Here is a 20,149-nt window from a genome sequence, read left to right as displayed (position 1 = left end):
TGAGGAAAGCGACAGCTATAACACAACTGTATACTAGTCTGAGATTTGGATTCAGATAACTCAGAAACATTTCATTGATGCAAATGTTCGCAAAATCAATCCGAGTATTTTTTTTAACAACTCAATAACAATATAAAAACACTTGATAAAGTATTCCTTAGAGAAAGAGGTCTATCTGTCAGCTATCCCAGAGGATCTTCAGTCATAGCAGAGAGAGCTGAAAATACACCTGCAGCCAAGTCATGAAATTAATAAATCACTGTGGATTAAAACATGTCTGGTATCAAATGTCTGATGGCTTGCGTGTGAGAGAAGACACCAGAGACCAGCTTATCCCATGACATCCATCATTCAACCCCAGATCCATCTGAGACCCAGCAAATCATTTTTGTCTTCTCTAGTGGACATGAGTTCTTGGTCCGTATCTCGGAGGCCATACAAGCCACTGTATTACATCCTGTTGTCCCTTTGAGAGGACTCTGGGATTCTGGGCTTTTCAATTATATCACATATGTGGGGGTGTGACCTTGACAACTGTGTCTTGCTGGTTCTTAAAAAAATGTCAGCAGTCAAAAGGTTCACATTTTATGGACATTTTAAAAGAAGTGTGTATAATTATTAATTATAATTTTTGTGAGTTTGATACTCAAATTGTTTCTAGTAAGTGAATATCTCAGGAATAGTTAAGTGAGTTGTCAGGACTCTGTAATAATTTTGTCACATTAAATAAGAGCTAAATAAGAGCTTATCAAGAAATGTCCTCTGTAGTGGACACCCGCATGCCGCAACTATGTATTTCATCTACTATAGCCATTGACTGTAATGTAGATTTTTATATATTTACGTCCTAATGACCACAACAGAAGACAATTTTGCATTTACAATAAAAGATAAATAACAATATTGTTTTGTTTTTTCTTTCTTGGTAACATGTTTTTTTCCACCCCAAACACTTGTGTTATGTAAAAAAAAATGTTTAAAAAAACCCTCTGTTTCACCTTTTCCTGTGATTGTCTCCACCCCCTCCAGGTGTCGCTTATTTACCCCAGTGTATTTATCCCTGTGTTTCCTGTCTCTCTGTGCCAGTTCATCTTGTATGTTTAGTTAAGTCAACCAGCGTGTTTTTCCCATACTCCTTTTGCTATTCTCTTTTTCTAGTCCTCCTGGTTTTGACCCTTGCCTGTTTCTGGACTTTGTACCCGTCTGCCTGACCATTCTGCCTGCCTTGACCACGAGCCTGTCTGCCACTCTGTACCTCCTGGACTCTGATCTGGTTATGACCTTTTGCCTGTCCACGACCATTCTCTTGCCTACCCCTCTGGATTATTAAGCATTGTAAGACTCTAACCATCTGCCTTCTGTGTCTGCATCTGGGTCTCGCCTTGTGTCTTGATACTCAGGAGGGTATAATAACTACATAGTAAGCTCTACTTCATCTAAACTCAGCAAAAAAAAAAACTTTCCTTTTTCAGGACCCTGTCTTTCAAAGACAATTCGTAAAAATCCAAATAACTTCACAGATCTTCATTGTAAAGGGTTTAAACACTGTTTCCTTGCATGTTCAATGAACCATAAACAATTAATGAACATGCACCTGTGGAACGGTCGTTAAGACACTAACAGCTTACAGATGGTAGGCAATTAAGGTCACAGTTATGAAAACTTAGGACACTAAATAGGCCTTTTTACTGACTCTGAAAAACACCAAAAGAAAGATGCCCAGGATCCATGCTCATCTGCATGAACGTGCCTTAGGCATGCTGCAAGGAGGCATGAGGACTGCAGATGTGGCCAGGGCAATAAATTGCAATGTCCGTACTGTGAGACGCCTAAGACAGCCCTACAAGGAGGCAAGACGACAGCTGATCGCTGTCACAGTGGAAGACCACGTGTAACAACACCTGCACAGCATCGGTACATCCGAACATCACAACTGCGGGACAAGTACAGGATGGCAACAACAACTGCTCGAGTTACAACAGGAACGCACAATCCCTCCATCAGTGCTCAGACTCTCCGCAATAGGGTGAGAGAGGCTGGACTGAGGGCTTGTAGGTCTGTTGTAAGGCAGGTCCTCACCAGACATCACCGGCAACAACATCGCCTATGGGCACAAACCCACCGTCTCTGGACCAGACAGGACTGGCAAAAAGTGCTCTTCACTGACAAGTCGCGGTTTTGTCTCACCAGGGGTGATGGTCGGATTCGCGTTTACCGTCGAAGGAATGAGCGTTACACTGAGGCCTGTACTCTGGAGTGGGATCGATTTGGAGGTGGAGGGTCCGTCATGGTCTTGGGCGGTGTGTCACAGCATCATCAGACTGAGCTTGTTGTCATTGCAGGCAATCTCAACAATGTGCGTTACAGGGAAGACATAATCCTCCCTCGTGTGTTACCCTTCCTGCAGGCTCATCCTGACATGACCCTCCAGCATGAAAATGCCACCAACCATACTGCTCATTCTGTGCGTGATTTCCTGCAAGACAGGAATGTCAGTGTTCTGCCATGGCCAGCGAAGAGCCCGGATCTCAATCCCATTGAGCACGTCTGGGACCTGTTGGATCAGAGGGTGAGGGCTAAGGCCATTCCCCCCAGAAATATCAGGGAACTTGCAGGTGCCTTGGTGGAAGAGTGGCGTAACATCTCACAGCAAGTACTGGCAAATCTGGTGCAGTCCATAAGGAAGAGATGCACTGCAGTCCTTAATGCAGCTGGTGGCCACACCAGATACTGAGTGTTACTTTTGATTTTGACCCCCCCCCCCCCCCCCCCCCCTTTGTTCAGAGACACATTATTCCTTTTCTGTTAGTCACATGTCTGTGGAACTTGTTCAGTTTATGTCTGAGTTGTTGAATCTTATGTTCATACAAATATTTACACGTTAAGTTTGCTGAAAATAAACACAGTTGACAGTGAGAGGACGTTTCTTTTTTTGCTGAGTTTACATGGTTAGCTTAAAGCTGGAATTATAGGTCATATTTAATGAATTGTGTACATTTATAAAACACTGTCTCTGACATGTGCAAACAGATAGCGACCTCAGACAATCTGCTGTGCATTCAGTTCACTGACAGGGTTTGCTATTTTAACAAGGGACAAAGTAGAGTCACAAGCAGACCTTGTGTAGGTATCAGGTAGCAGTCACGTGCAATGGCATAGGCTAGGCCTTTATAGTTTCTGCTTCAAATGTACATAGCAGATTGTCTTTTCTTATGTTCTGCCTTTCAAATAGTTCACATCTCTTATCGGAGTTTGAGATGGTATCAGTTTTCTGCCGTTCCTCCATTCACAGTAAACAGGCTATAACATCTCAGATGTCCTCAAACATAATAGGGCTATATTCACATAGCTTGATTCAAGCATTGCTTTGTTCCATCCAGTCAATGGGAAAGTACACATGAGGACAACCCAGCTGGCACATAACGTTCTGAGAAGCATTTCTTAGAGCTTGGTGAGAGTATGGCTGTCCTATAGTTATTTTCCATACAACCTTGCTGGAATTTTCGGGTAATGGTGCAGGATATTTGCTTGACTTAGGAACAATCTCAGCTCATTTAAGGAACTTGACAAAAAAACATAAAGTAATTAAATACCAAGAAAATTAACAGAACATTTCCAAAAAGGTCAAACATTTTATTTCAATTTTGGTAATGTTCCAGGAATGTTCTCCAACTGGTTTTACGTTGGGAATGTCTCAATAGTTTAGAGAACGTAAAGAAACAACTTCTGTGGGAATTTCAATTCTTTAGCATAACCTTTCCTACAGGTTTTCTCATGGTTCTATGTAAAGTTGCCTCTAATTGAGAGCCATACCAGGCAACCCATTAACCCAACATAGAAAACACATAACATAGACTACCCACCCAAACTCACGCCCTGACCAATTAAACACATACCAAACAACAGAAAACAGGTCAGGAACGTGACAGAACCCCCCCCCCCCCCCCCCCCCCCCCCCTCAAGGTGCGAACTCCGGGCGCACCCCTAAAACTCAAGGGGAGGGTCTGGGTGGGCATCTGTCCGCGGTGGCGGCTCCGGCGGTGGACGAGGACACCACTCCACCACTGTCTTTGTCCACCTCCTTAGCGTCCCTTGAGTGGCGACCCTCACCCCCGACCATGGTCCAGGAACCTTCACCAACGCCCCTCTACAATAGAGGAGACAACTCAGGACAGAGAGGTAGTTCAGGACAAAGAGGTAGCTCCGGACAGATGGACAACTCCGGACAGAGGGACAACTCCGGACAGAGGGACAACTCCGGACTGAGTGGCAGCTCCGGACTGAGTGGCAGCTCATGACTGAGTGGCAGCTCATGACTGGAAGGCAGCTCATGACTGGAGGGCAGCTCATGACTGGAGGGCAGCTCCTGACTGGCTGGCGGTTCTGGCAGCTCCTGACTGGCTGGCGGCTCCTGACTGGCTGGCGGCTCTGGCGGCTCCTGACTGGCTGGCGGCTCTGGCGGCTCCTGACTGACGGGCAGCTCTAACGGCTCGTGGCAGACGGGCGGCTCTAACGGCTCGTGGCAGACGGGCGGCTCAGACGGCTCGTGGCAGACGGGCGGCTCAGACGGCTCGTGGCAGACGGACGGCTCAGACGGCGCTGGGCAGACGGACGGCTCAGACGGCGCTGGGCAGACGGACGGCTCAGACGGCGCTGGGCAGACGGACGGCTCAGACTGCGCTGGGCAGACGGACGGCTCAGACGGCGCTGGGCAGACGGACGGCTCAGACGGCGCTGGGCAGACGGACGGCTCAGACGGCGCTGGGTAGACAGACGGCTCAGACGGCGCTGGGCAGACAGCCGACTCTGACCTGCTGAGGCCCACAGTAGGCCTGGTGCGTGGTGCCGGAACTGGTGGTACCGGACTGGAGACACGTACCTCAAGGCTAGTGCGGGGAGCAGGAACAGGGCACACTGGACTCTCGATGCGTACTATAGGCCTGGTGCGTGGTACCGGAACTGGAGGTACCGGGCTGAGGGCACGCACCTCAGGGCGAGTGCGGGGAGCAGGAACAGGGCACACTGGACTCTCAATGCGCACTATAGGCCTGGTGCGTGGTACCGGAACTGGAGGCACTGAGCTTGAGACACGCACCACAGGGAGAGTGCGTGGAGGAGGAACAGGGCTCTGGAGACGCACTGGAAGCCTGGTGCGTGGTGTAGGCACTGGTGGTACTGAGCTGGGGCGGGAAGGTGGCGCTGGATATACCTTACCTGGTTGTATGCTCCCCATCGCCTGACCAGTGCGGTGGAATAACCCGCACCGGGCTATGTAGGCGAACCGGGGACACCATGCGCAAGGCTGGTGCCATGGCACTTGGCTCAATGCTCAATCTAGCCCTACCAGTGCAGGGAGGTGGAATAACCCGCACCGGGCTATGCACACGTACAGGAGACACCGTGCACTCTACTGCGTAACATAGTGTCTGCCCGTACTCCCGCTCTCCACGGTTAGCCTGGGAAGTGGGCGCAGGTCTCCTACCTGCCCTAGACCCACTACCGCTTTGGGTTGTACTTGCGGGCTTTTCGGGCTTCCGTTCTAGACACACCCCTCATAATGCCGGTTCCTCTCTCCGGTTTCCTCCGCTCTCCGAGCTGCCTCCAGCTGTTCCCATGGGCGGTGATTCACTTCAACTTTAGACCATGGTCCTTTTCCTTCCATGATTTCCTCCCAAGACCATAAATCCTGCTTCGTGCGCTGTTCGTTAACCCGCTGCTTGATCCGGGTTTGGTGGGTGATTCTGTAACGTTCGTCTGGTGGTGTATGAACGGACCAAGGCGCAGCGGGTGTTGAATACATAACGATTTATTACAAACAGACGAAACACTGACAAAACACTAGAACAAACTACAAAGCAATAAACGAAGGCAACAGACCTGAAACAAACGAACTTACAATTAGACGAAGGACGCAAGAACAGGAACAGACTACCTAAAATGAACGCAGAAACGAAACAGTCCCATGTGGATTACACAGACACAGGAACAATCACCCACAAACAAACAGTGAGAACAACCTACCTTAATATGACTCTCAATCAGAGGAAACGCCAAACACCGGCCTCTAATTGAGAGCCATACCAGGCAACCCATTAACCCAACATAGAAAACACATAACATAGACTACCCACCCAAACTCACGCCCTGACCAATTAAACACATACCAAACAACAGAAAACAGGTCAGGAACGTGACAAAAGTCATGTTCTCAAACTGTTCCGAGAATGTTAAGAAAACCTTCCATAAAAACTTGAAGAAATGTTTTCTAACATTCAGAGAACGTTCTAAGAATGTTATTTAAAAACATATACATTCCATTCTCAGCATCAACAAAACTCTCTCTATCCTCTAACTTGTTAAATAAAATAAAAAATCTAATCAAATCAAATTTTACTGGTCACATACACATATTTAGCAGATGTTATTGCGGGTGTAGCGAAATGCAATTGGCCACTAATTGGCCACACCTGATCTTAATGAGTGCTTGTTTCGTTTGAAATGGGGTCTGTTTAAATAGACAAAAATGAACAGCTTTTAATGCATAAAAAAACATGACATGCTAGCTCCATCCTAGTGGCCCAGAGGACTAAGTCCATGGAGAGAAAACAGAAGATTATAGGTTTGAACTTCACCGATGCTGTCTCACAATATAAAATGTGTTTGAATGATTAATGTATAAGGAAATTAATTTCTGTATGTCCTATCTGTGCTTGGAATTCAGAAAAGTTAATCCAAAATAAGCTAGCAGTGTTATTGAAAAAAAACCTCCAAATAACCAATAATTTCCTTTCTCAGTGTTAATAAAACCTCCCAGGAAAACTTGTAATTTTACATTTAGCAGACACACTTATCCAAAGCCACTTACAGTAGTGAGAGCATACATTTTCAAGGAACCAGAGTAAAACATTCTCAGAACCTCCCTGCAACCTAAAGAAACGTTCCCAGAACAGCCAAAATTGTAACTTCTGTTCTCAGAACATTTAAAAAAACGTTCTGGTTTACAGGTCAGGAAACCTATGGCTTCGTTCCCACAATCAATGTGAAATCAAAAACATACGTTCCCACAACTTCCAAGGAACCAAATGTGCTAGCTGGGAATGCTGCCTTCTGCACCAACACAGAATGCATTTATAATTTTCTGGGAGACGCTCTATGAAACATAGAAACAGGAATTAATCTAAAAATAAGTCTGATCACATGGGCTTTTTACGCATTTGGCATGATTAACATTTAGTTGTTTATGTAGTATCATGCATACAAAAATGTTCTTTACTATGTGTCAACTCACAAATGACATCCTGTAATATACACTGCTCAAAAAAATAAAGGGAACACTTAAACAACACACTGTAACTCCAAGTCAATCACACTTCTGTGAAATCAAACTGTCCACTTAGGAAGCAACACTGATTGACAATAAATTTCACATGCTGTTGTGCAAATGGAATAGACAAAGGGAGGAAATTATAGGCAATTAGTAAGACACCCCCAAAAAAGGAATGGTTCTGCAGGTGGTGACCACAGGCCACTTCTCAGTTCCTATGCTTCCTGGCTGATGTTTTGGTCACTTTTGAATGCTGGCGGTGCTTTCACTCTAGTGGTAGCATGAGACGGAGTCTACAACCCACACAAGTGGCTCAGGTAGTGCAGCTCATCCAGGATGGCACATCAATGCGAGCTGTTGCAAGAAGGTTTGCTGTGTCTGTCAGCGTAGTGTCCAGAGCATGGAGGCGCTACCAGGAGACAGGCCAGTACATCAGGAGACGTGGAGGAGGCCGTAGCAAGGCAACAACCCAGCAGCAGGACTGCTACCTCCGCCTTTGTGCAAGGAGGTGCACTGCCCGAGCCCTGCAAAATGACCTCCAGCAGGCCACACACCTCATTTATTCTCCTCAGGACTTTAAATGGCCCTACACACTGCGGACCCAGCTTCCGGCAGGGCAAGCGGAGGGGCAGGTTTCGGGTCGAGAGCCAGACCCTATCCCCCGGTGCAAACACGGGGGCCTCACTGCGGTGACGGTCAGCGCTCTTCTTCTGCCGTCTACTCGCCTGACGCAGAGACTCCTGGACGGCTCTCCAAGTCTCCTTAGAGCGCTGTACCCACTCTTCCACCGCAGGAGCCTCGGTCTGACTCTGATGCCATGGTGCCAGAACCGGCTGATACCCCAACACACACTCAAATGGTGACATGTTGGTAGAGGAGTGGCTCTGAGTTCTGAGCAATCTCTGCCCAGGGGATGTATCTTGACCACTCCCCTGGCCGGTCCTGGCAATATGACCGCAGAAACCTACCCACCTCCTGGTTCACTCTCTCCACCTGCCCATTACTCTCCGGGTGATACCCCGATGTAAGGCTGACTGAGACCCCCAAATGCTCCATAAACGCCTTCCATATTCTGGAAGTGAACTGGGGACCCCGATCAGAAACAATATCCTCGGGCACCCCGTAGTGCCGGAAGTATTGGGTAAATAATGCCTCCGCAGTCTGCAGGGCTGTAGGGAGACCGGGCAACGGGATAAGACGGCAAGACTTAGAGAACCGATCCACAACGACCAGGATCGTAGTGTTCCCCTGAGATGGAGGTAAGTCAGTCAGAAAATCTACCGAAAGATGGGACCACGGCCGTTGTGGAACGGGGAGGGGTTGTAACTTCCCTCGAGGCAGGTGCCTAGGAGCCTTACTCTGAGCGCACACCGAACAGGAAGAGACATAGAATCGCACATCCCTCTCCAAGGTGGGCCACCAGTACTTCCCCCTAAGACCTCGCACTGTCCTCGAAATACCCGGGTGACCTGACGAGAGTATACCATGAGCCCATCGAATCAATTGATCACGAACAGCGAGCGGTACATACCTACGCCCCTCCGGGCACTGTGGAGGCGCAGGTTCCTCCCTTAACGCCCGCTCGATGTCCGCGTCCACCTCCCATACTATCGGTGCCACCAACTTGGCCGCCGGAATGATGGGAGTAGGATCGATGGACCGCTCCTCTGAGTCATAGAGGCGAGACAGCGCGTCGGCCTTAGTGTTAAGGGAACCTGGTCGATACGAGATCGTAAAACGAAATCTGGTGAAATACATGGCCCACCTTGCCTGACGCGGATTCAGTCTCTTAGCTGATCGGATATACTCCAGGTTACGGTGGTCAGTCCAGATGAGGAAAGGGTGCTTAGCCCCCTCAAGCCAGTGTCTCCACACCTTCAGGGCTTTAACCATAGCCAACAACTCCCTATCCCCCACATCATAATTCCGCTCCGCTGGCCCGAGTTTTTTCGAAAAAAAAGCACAAGTTTTGGTGGCACACCCGAGCGCTGTGAGAGCACCGCTCCAACCCCAGCCTCGGATGCGTCCACCTCTACTATAAACGCCAAAGAAGGGTCCGGATGCGCCAACACTGGCGCCTCGGTAAACAGCACCTTCAACCTACAGAAGGCCCTGTCTGCCTCTGCCGACCACTGCAAACGCACCGGCCCCCCCTTCAGTAGTGAGGTAATAGGGGCTGCTACCTGACCAAAACCCCGGATAAACCTCCGGTAGTAATTGGCAAACCCTAAGAACCGCTGCACCTCCTTTACCGTGGTCGGAGTCGGCCAATTACGCACGGCTTTTACGCGGTCACCCCCTATATCCACCCCCGAGCTGGAAATGCGGTAACCCAGGAAGGAAACGGCTTGTTTAGAAAACTCACATTTCTCCGCCTTCACGTACAGGTCATGCTCCAGCAGTCGCCCAAGAACCTTGCGCACCAAAGACACATGCGCGGCGCGTGTAGCGGAGTAGATCAAAATATCGTCAATATACACCACCACACCCTGTCCGTGCAGGTCTCTGAGAATCTCGTCAACAAAGGATTGAAAGACAGCTGGAGCATTCTTTAACCCGTACGGCATGACGAGGTACTCATAATGGCCCGATGTAGTACTAAACGCGGTTTTCCACTCATCTCCCTCCCGAATACGCACCAGATTATACGCGCTCCTGAGATCCAGTTTCGTGAAGAACCGTGCTCCGTGGAATGATTCCATCGCCGTAGCGATGAGAGGTAGTGGGTAACTAAAACCCACCGTGATGGAATTGAGACCTCGATAATCAATACACGGACGCAACCCACCATCCTTTTTCTTCACAAAAAAGAAACTCGAGGAGACGGGTGACATGGAGGGCCGAATGAATCCCTGTCCCAGAGCTTCCGTGACATATGTCTCCATAGCCAACGTCTCCTCCTGGGACAAAGGATACACATGACTCCTGGGAAGTGCAGCGTTTACCTGGAGGTTTATCACGCAATCCCCCTGTCGATGGGGAGGTAATTGGGTCGCCTTCTTTTTACTGAAAGCGATAGCCAAATCGGCATACTCAGCGGGAATGCGCACGGTGGAAACCTGGTCTGGACTCTCCACCGTTGTCGCACCGATGGAAACTCCTACACACCTGCCTGAACACTCATCAGACCACCCCTGTAGAGCTCCCTGTTTCCACGAAATCGTCGGATTGTGAATAGCCAGCCAAGGAATCCCCAGCACCACCGGAAACGCAGGTGAATCGATAAGAAACAGACTAATCCGTTCCTTATGATTCCCCTGCGTAATCATCTCCAAAGGAATTGTGGCCTCCCTGACCAGCCCTGACCCTAACGGTCGACTATCTAAGGAGTGCACAGGGAAAGGGGGGTCTACCTTAACTAACGGAATCCTCAACCTCTGAGCGAGTCCGCGATCTATAAAGTTCCCAGCTGCGCCTGAATCGACTAGCGCCTTATGCTGGAGAAAGGGAAAAAATTTAAGGAAACATATTAACAAAAACATGTGACCAACAGGAAGCTCTGGGAGAGTGTGGTGCTGACTCACCTGAGGTGACCGAGGAGTGTTCTGCCTGCCCTCTCGATTCCCAGATGAACTCCTCCAGCACCGACCGGAAGTGTGCCCTCTTCGGCCACAACTGGTACAGGAGGAGCCTCCTCCGATCTCCCTAGATGCTGCCCCTCCTAGCTCCATCGGGATGGGAGCAGGAGGGTCAGGAGATGGAACGGACAGGACCCTTTCAGAACGTCCGCGAGCAGCTAGCAGATGGTCTAACCGGATAGACATGTCTATTAGTTCATCCAAACTTAGCGTAGTGTCCCGACAAGCCAGCTCTCTGCGGACGTCCTCTCTCAGGCTACACCTGTAATGGTCTATCAGGGCCCTGTCGTTCCACCCTGCTCCAGCGGCCAAGGTCCGGAAATCCAGTGCAAAGTCCTGCGCGCTCCTTTATTGTCAATCAGTGTTGCTTCCTAAGTGGACAGTTTGATTTCACAGAAGTGTGATTGACTTGGAGTTACATTGTGTTGTTTAAGTGTTCCCTTTATTTTTTTGAGTAGTGTATTTATGTATACGTGTATTTCAAAATGTACAAAATGTTATATAATTCTTTGTTTACTAAAATGCTGAATTTTTGATAAATACAATAGAAGACAGATTTATGAGTAAGGTGTGGCGTCAAATACAGAGTAATCTGTCAGATACAGTGACTTCATGTGGTACATGGATGTCAGTCAGATTGATTGATCAGGTTGGTACTGCATTTCCAACAATTCAAAGCAAGGCCCTTGACCTTAGTCACCGTCTGTTTGTGCGGGTGGCTGGATAGCCCTGTTGTTTACCCATCCTGGATATGAAACCTATCCAGGAATTAATCTAAAATAAATCTGATCACATGGGCTTTTTACACATTTGGCAAGTTGAATTATTCATTGTGTTGTTTATGTATCATGTATACAAACGTTTTCTCTAGTATGTGTCAACTGACAAATTACATCCTGTAATATATTTATTCATAAGTGAACATTTGCGTATGTTAGATAATTGCGTATGCGTATGTTAGATCATTTCAAGGAAGGCCCCTGACCTTAGTGTCATCATCTGTTTGCGCGGGTGGCTGAGTCCTGTTGTTTACCCATCCTGTCTCCACAGAACGTAGAACAATATTCCTGGTTGTTGTTACACCACCTCGCTGTTTTGGCTGCTTCTTTGTTTGGTTGAACCCATTATATTAATTGCAGGGTTAGTGACCCTTTTATTTTCCTCTGAAACATCTACAGTCCACATCCCATGGGTTCCATCTGTCAGAGTTTCACACTACATCTGGTGGGAAACGCATCCCTCAACACAGAAATTTGAAAGGAAAGTTGACACGAGTGTCACCAAAAAATGGGAGCCTGAAGTAACAAAGCAATATTTCATGTAAACAAAAACCAAGTATGTATAAAAATGCTTTCCATCCTCACTAAATGTTTAGTTTTTCATGACTAAATTAATCTTGACAAAATAATGACTCTATTAAGATGTTATTATAAACACGGAAAACCATATGCCAACAAACTATCTAAGAGACTGGGAAGGAAACCAGAGGGTTGAGATTTAAGTACTTGTTCACACACCATAAAACATGGCCAATAGTAACCAACCAGGGACAGTAGCTACAAGTTTGTGATGTCCACCACTTTCAGCACCACTTTCCACCTCTCTCCCCAGCAGTGGATATCAAATCAAATCAAACTTTATTTCTGACATGCGCCGAATACAACAAGTGTAGACAACAAATGTCTACTTACAAGCCCTTTAACCAACAGTGCAGTTCAATAAGAGTGAAGGAAATATTTACCAAGTAAACTAGTTAAAAATCATAAAAAGTAACACAATAACATAACAATAACGAGGCTATATTCAGGGGGTACCGGTACCGAGTCAGTGTGCGGGGGTACAGGTTAGTTGAAGTAATTTGTACATGTAGGTAACAGTGAAGTGACTATGCAGATAACAAACAGCGAGTAGCAGCAGTGTACAAAACAAATAAGGGGGGGGGGGGGGGGGTCAATGTAAAAGTCCAGTTGCCATTTGATTAATTGTTCAGCAGTCTTATGGCTTGGGGGTAGAAGCTGTTAAGGAGCCTTTTGGTCCTCGACTTGGCACTCCGGTATCGCTTGCAGTGCAGTAGCAGAGAAAACAGTCTATGACTTGGGTGACTGGAGTCTCTGACAATTTTATGGGCTTTCCTCTGACACTGCCTATTATATAGGTCCTGGATGGCAGGAAGCTTAGCCCCAGTGATGTACTGGGCCGTACGCACTACCCTTTGTAACGCCTTACGGTCAGATGCCGAGCAGTTGCCACACCAGGCGGTGATGCAACCGGTCAGGAGGATCTAGATTGTGTAGCTGTAGAACTTGGGGACCCATGGGGACCCATGCCAAATCTTTTCAGTCTCCTGAGAGGAAAAGTTTTTGGACTGCCCTCTTCACGACTGTCTTGGTGTGTTTGGTGTGTCTTGGTGTGTTCATAACCTCTAGAAGAGCTTCAATGCCATTCAACTCTCCTTCCGTGGCCTCCAACTGCTCTTAAAAGCAAGTAAAACTAAATGCATGCTCTTCATCCGACCGCTGCCCACACCTGCCCGACCGTCCAGCATCACTACTCTGGACGGTTCTGACTTAGAATATGTGGACAACTACAAATACCTAGGTGTCTGGTTAGACTGTAAACTCTCCTTCCAGACTCACATTAAGCATCTCCAATCCAAAATTAAATCTAGAATCAGCTTCCTATTTCACAACAAAGTGTTACACTCAATGAGGACAATTGTAAGGAGTCAGGCGCAGAGAGCAAAGGTAATGGGGAAAACCACTCTTTAATGTCCAACCAGAATAACAACTGGTAACATCAAAAACATTGGCGTAAAAATCCAACTTGAATAAAGTACAAAAACTGGAAAATAAATCCAGACTGTGGAAAAACCCCAATGAGAAAATAACAACCTCATATACAAACAGAGAGACAAGCCCGCACAAACATAAACGGGCTAAACGAACTTAAATAACACCACCCTAACAACCAAACAATAAACAGGTGAAATCAGTTAGTCAAAACCAAACGAAAAGGAAAAAGGGATCGGTGGCAGCTAGTAGACCGGCGACGACGACCGCCGAGCGCCACTCGAACAGGAAGGGATGCCACCTTCGGTAATACTCGTTACACAAAGCATCCTTCACTCATGCTGCCAAACATACCCCCGTAAAACTGACCATCCTGCCGATCCTTGACTTCGGCGATGTCATTTACAAAATAGCCTCCAACACTCTACTCAGCACATTGGATGTAGTCTATCAGTGCCATCCGTTTTGTCACCAAAGCCCCATATACTACCCACCACTGCGACCTGTATGCTCTCGTTGGCTGACCCTCGCTTCATATTCAAACCCACTGGCTCCAGGTCATCTATAAGTCTCTGCTAGGTAAAGCCCTGCCTTATCTCAGCTCACTGGTCACCATAGCAGCACCCACCCAGCAGGTATATTTCCCTGGTCACCCCCAAAGCCAATTCCTCCTTTGGCTGCCTTTCCTTCCAATTCCCTGCTGCCAATGACTGGAACGAATTGCAAAAATCAGTGAAGCTGGAGACTCATATCTCCCTCACTAACTTTAAGCACCAGATCAATGCACCTGTACATTGCCCATCTGCAAATAGCCCATCCAACTACCTCATCCCCATACTGTTATTTATTTTTGCTCCTTTGCACCCCAGTATCTCTACTTGCACATTCATGTGTAACTCTGTGTTGTTGTTTGTGTCGAACTGCTTTGCTTTATCCTGGCCAGGTCTCAGTTGTAAATGGGAACTTGTTCTTAACTAGCCTACCTGGTTAAATAAAGATGAAAAATAAATAAATAAATAAATAAATAATTGTTTGTTGGTGATGTGGACACCAAGGAACTTGAAACTCCGACCCGCTCCTCTACAGCCCTGTTGATGTTAATGGGGGCCTGTTCAGCCTGCCTTTTTCTGTAGTTCACGATCAGCTCCTTTGTCTTGCTCACATTGAGGGAGAAGTTGTTGTCCTGGCACCACACTGAAAGGTCTCTGTCATCGTTGTTGGTGATCAGTGATCACTGTTGTGTCGTCAGCAAACATAATGATGGTGTTGGAGTCGTGTTTGGCCATGCAGTCGTGGGTGCACAGGGAGTACAGGAAGGGACAAAGTACACACCCTTGAGGGCCCCAGTGTTGAGGATCAGCATGGCAGACGTGTTGTTGCCTACCCTTACCACCTGGGGGGCGGCCCGTCAGGAAGTCCAGGATCCAGTTGCAGAGGGAGGTGTTTAGTCCCAGGGTCCTTAGCTTAGTGATGAGCTTTGTGGACACTATGGTGTTGAACGCTGAGCTGTAGTCAATGAACAGCATTCTCACATAGGTGTTTGTCCAGGTGGGAAAGGGCAGTGTGGAGTGTGGAGTGCGATTGAGATTGCGATTGCGTCATCTGTGGATCTGTTGGGGCGGTATGCGAATTGGAATGTGTCGAGGGTATCCGGGAGGATGGTGTTGATGTGCCCCATGACCAGCCTTTCAAAGCACTTCATGGCTACCAACGTGAGTGCTATGGGGCGGTAATCATTTAGGCAGGTTTCCTTCGCTTCCTTGGGCACAGGGACAATGGTGGTCTGTTTGAAACATTTAGGTATTACAGACTCAGTCAGGGAGAGGTTGAAAATGTCAGTGAAGACACTTGCCAGTTGGTCCGCGCATGCTTTGAGTGTACGTCCTTGTAATCCATCTGGCCCCGAGACTTTGTGAATGTTGACCTATTTAAAGGTCTTGCTCACATTGGCTACCGAGAGCGTTATCATACAGTCATCCAGAACAGCTGGTTCTCTCATGCATGCTTCAGTGTTGCTTGCCTCGAAGCAGGCATAAAAGGCATTTAGCTTGTCTGGTAGGCTCGCGTCACTGGGAAGCTTGCATCTGGGTTTTCCTTTGTAGTCCTTAATAGTTTTCAAGCCATGCCACATCCGACGAGCGTCAGAGCCAGTGTAGTAGGATTCAATCTTAATCCTGTATTGACACTTTGCTTGTTTGATGGTTCGTCTGAGGGCATAGTGGAATTTCTTATAAGCGTCCGGATTAGTGTCCCGCTCATTGAAAGCAGCAGCTCTAGCCTTTAGCTCGATACGGATGTTGCCTGTAATCCATGGCTTCTGGTTGGGATATGTACGTAAGGTCACTGTGGGGACAATTTTGTTGGATGCACTCCACTTAGGTGGTATACTCCTCAGTGCCATTGGATATATCCGGGAACATATTCCAGTCTGTGCTAGCAAAACAGTTCTGTAGCATAGCATCCGTGTCATCTGTGTCACGTTCTGACCTTAGTTCTTTTGTTATTTCTTTGTTTTAGTATGGTCAGGGCATGAGTTGGGTGGGTTATCTATGTTTGTGTTTCTATGTTGGGTTTTTCGTTTGGCCTGATATGGTTCTCAATCAGAGGCAGGTGTTAGTCGTTGTCTCTGATTGGGAACCATATTTAGGGAGCCTGTTTTCTGTTGTGTTTTGTGGGTGGTTGTCTTCCGTGTCGTTGTGTTCCACACGGAACTGTTTCGGTTTTCAGTAGTTCACTTTATTGTTTTGTATCTCAGGGTTCAGTTTGTTCTATTAAAGATTCATCATGAACACTTACCACGCTGCGCTTTGGTCCTCCTCTCTTTCTCCCAACGAAGATCGTTACAATCTGACCACTTCCATATGGAGCGAGTCATTGATACTTCCTGCTTTAGTTTTTGTTTGTAAGCAGGAATCAGGAGGATAGAATTATGGTCAGATTTGCCAAATGGAAGGCGGGGGAGATCTTTGTATGCATCTCTGTGTGTGGAGTAAAGGTGGTCTAGAGTTTTTTCCCCCTCTGGTTGCACATGTGACATGCTGGTAAAAATGCTGTAAAACTGTCTTAAGTTTGCATGCATTAAAGTTCCCGGCCACTAGGAGCGCCGCTTCTGGATGGGCATTTTCTTGTTTGCTTATGGCCTTATAGAGTTGGTTGAGTGTGGTCTTAGTGCCAGCATTGGTCTGTGGTGGTAAATAGACGGCAACAAATAATATAGATGAGAACTCGCTTGGTAAATATTGTGGTCTACAGCTTATCATAAGGTACTCTACCTCAGGCGAGCAATACCTCGAGACTTCTTTAATATTAGACATCGCGCACCAGCTGTTATTGACAAAAAGACACCTCCCCAGCCCTCGTCTTACCAGACGGAGCATCTCTGTTCTGCCGGTGCATGGAAAATCCCGCCAGCTCCATATTATCTGTGTCGTTGTTCAGCCACGACTCAGTGAAACATAAGATAATACAGTTCTTAATGTCCCGTTGGTAGGATAATCGTAATTGTAGGTCATCAATTTTATTTTCCAATGATTGCATGTTAGCAATTAAAACGGAAGGCAGTGGAAGTTTACTCGCTCGCCTACGGATTCTCAGAAGGCAGCCCGATCTGCGTACTCTTTTCCTCTGTCTTTTCTTCACGCAAATGACAGGGATTTGGGCCTGTTCCCGGGAGAGCAATATATCCTTCTCGTCGGACTTGTTAAACTTCTTCAGGATTTGTGGGTCCCCTGCGGGACGGTTGAGCTAATGTAGGCTAATGCGATTAGCAAGAGATTGTAAGTAACAAGAACATTTCCCAGGACATAGACATATCTGATAATGGCAGAAAGCTTAAATTCTTGTTAATCTAACTGCACTGTCCAATTTACAGTAGCTACTAGAGTGAAATAATACTATGCTATTGTTTGAGGAGAGTGCACAGTTTTGATACACATTTGGGCAGTCTTGTTACAACATTTTGAACAGAAATGCAATGGTTCATTGGATCAGTATAACACTTTGCACATACACTGCTGCCATCTAGTGGCTAAAATCTAAATTGCACCTGGGCTGGAATAATACATTTGGCCTTTCTCTTGCATTTCAAAGATGATGGTACAAAAAAGGGGCCGATCCATTAGAGGTTAAATGAAAAGGCTGTCCAGATGTCCAGAAGTTATTTTCGGTCATACGAGATGGTAGCAGCAACATTATGTACAAAATAAGTGAAAAAATAAGATACAAACAACACAAAAAAATGAATAATTGGTCAGAAGCATGTAAAACGTCTTCGGGGCTATCTTGTCTCGCTAGACATCTACTTGTCTCGCTAGACATAGAAACCTACTGTGTGATACAAAGTTATTCACCATATGAGGATCCACCTCTGCTAGGATTCCAGAAGGAGAAGTCAGAAACCAATAGAACCTACAGCAGGGTGTCAAACTCGTTCCATGGCGGGCCGAGTGTCTGCTTGTCACACCCTGATCTGTTTCACCTGTCTTTGTGCTTGTCTCCATCCCCTATCTATCCCCATTATCCCCTGTGTATTTATACCAGCATTTTCTTTTTGCCTGTTGCCAGTTTGTCCCGTCAAGTCCTACCAGCGTGTTCCCATGTTTCCTGTGCTCTAGTTTCAGTTCTGACCTTTCTGCCTGTCCTGACCCTGATCCTGCCTGACTCTGATTTGGGTTACGACTCCTTGCCTGCCTTGACTTACCATTTGCCTGCCCCTTGTACTATAATAAACAATCAGACTCGTACAGTCGTGGCCAAAAGTTTTGAGAATTACACAAATTTTCACAAAGTCTGCTGCCTCAGTTTGTATGATGGCAATATGCATATACTCCAGAATGTTATGAAGAGTGATCAGATGAATTGCAATTAATTGCAAAGTCCCTCTTTGCCATGCAAATTAACTGAATCCCCAAAAAACATTTCCACTGCACTTCAGCCCTGCCACAAAAGGACCAGCTGACATCATGTCAGTGATTCTCTCATTAACACAGGTGTGTGTGTTGACGAAGACAAGGCTGGAGATCACTCTGTCATGCTGATGGAGTTCGAATAACAGACTGGAAGCTTCAAAAGGAGGGTGGTCCTTGGAAACATTGTTCTTCCTCTGTCAACCATGGTTACCTGCAAGGAAACATGTGCCGTCATCATTGCTTTGCATAAAAAGGGCTTCATAGGCAAGGATGTTTCTGCCAGTAAGTTTGCACGTAAATCAACCATTTATCGGATCATCAAGAACTTCAAGGAGAGCGGTTCAATTGTTGTGAAGAAGGCTTCAGGGCGCCCAAGAAAGTCCAGCAAGCGCCAGGACCGTCTCCTAAAGTTGATTCAGCTGCGGGATTGGGGCACCACCAGTACAGAGCTTGCTCAGGAATGGCAGCAGGCAGGTGTGAGTGCATCTGCACGCACAGTGAGGCGAAGACTTTCGAGGATGGCCTGCTGTCAAGAAGGGCAGCAAAGAAGCCACTTCTCTCCAGGAAAAACATCAGGGACAGACTGATATTCTGCAAAAGACACAGGGATTGGATTGCTGAGGACTGGGGTAAAGTCATTTTCTCTGATGAATCCCCTTTCCATCCAGCATGATGGAGCACCTTGCCATAAGGCAAAAGTAAGTAAGTGGCTCGGGGAACAAAACATCGATATTTTGGGTCCATGGCCAGGAAACTCCCTAGATCTTAATCCCATTGAGAATTTGTGGTCAAGCCTCAAGAGACGGGTGCAAACAAAAGGCCACAAATTCTGACAAACTCCAAGCATTGATTATGCAAGAATGGGCTGCCATCAGTCAGGATGTGGCCCAGAAGTTAATTGACAGCATGCCAGGACAGATTTCAGAGGTCTTGAAAAAGAAGGGTCAACACTGCAAATATTGACTCTTTGCATCAACTTCATGTAATTGTCAATAAAAGCCTTTGACATTTATGAAATGCTTGTAATGATACTTCAGTATTCCATAGTAACATCTGACAAAAATATCTAAAGACACTGAAGCAGCAAACTTTGTGGAAATTAACATTTGTGTAATTCTCAAAACTTTTGGCCACGACTGTACTATCCGCCTCCTGTGTCTGCATCTGGGTCTTAGCCTGAGCCGTGATACTGCTGGTTTTTGGTTTCTACTTTTATTGTGTCCAATTAAGATGGATTTGCAGTCAAAGCCAATTTAAGTGCTTTCAACAATTGTACAGTCATTATATTGTAACTCATTATTCACCTCATTGATTAGCTAGCTACATTAGCTCATTGATTTGAAGACATTGGGTCACAATGTAGGTTAATAGGAATTGATCTAGGAAGTGGCTTCCTGGGTTTCAGGAAGCAAGAATTAGTTCACTAATGTTTTGTTGTCTTTTAAATACTTAATTCCACATAATTCCCCCCCGATTGATTATGACAGTTGTTCAGAATCTCAGCATAATAAATTGGGGTAGTCAAGCCTGATAAATGTGTCACAATACATA

This window comes from Salvelinus fontinalis, chromosome 34, assembly GCF_029448725.1.
Source record: "Salvelinus fontinalis isolate EN_2023a chromosome 34, ASM2944872v1, whole genome shotgun sequence".
Taxonomy (NCBI): domain Eukaryota; kingdom Metazoa; phylum Chordata; class Actinopteri; order Salmoniformes; family Salmonidae; genus Salvelinus; species Salvelinus fontinalis.
The sequence above is the reverse complement of the archived record's forward strand: the minus strand, read 5'-3'. Positions refer to the sequence as shown.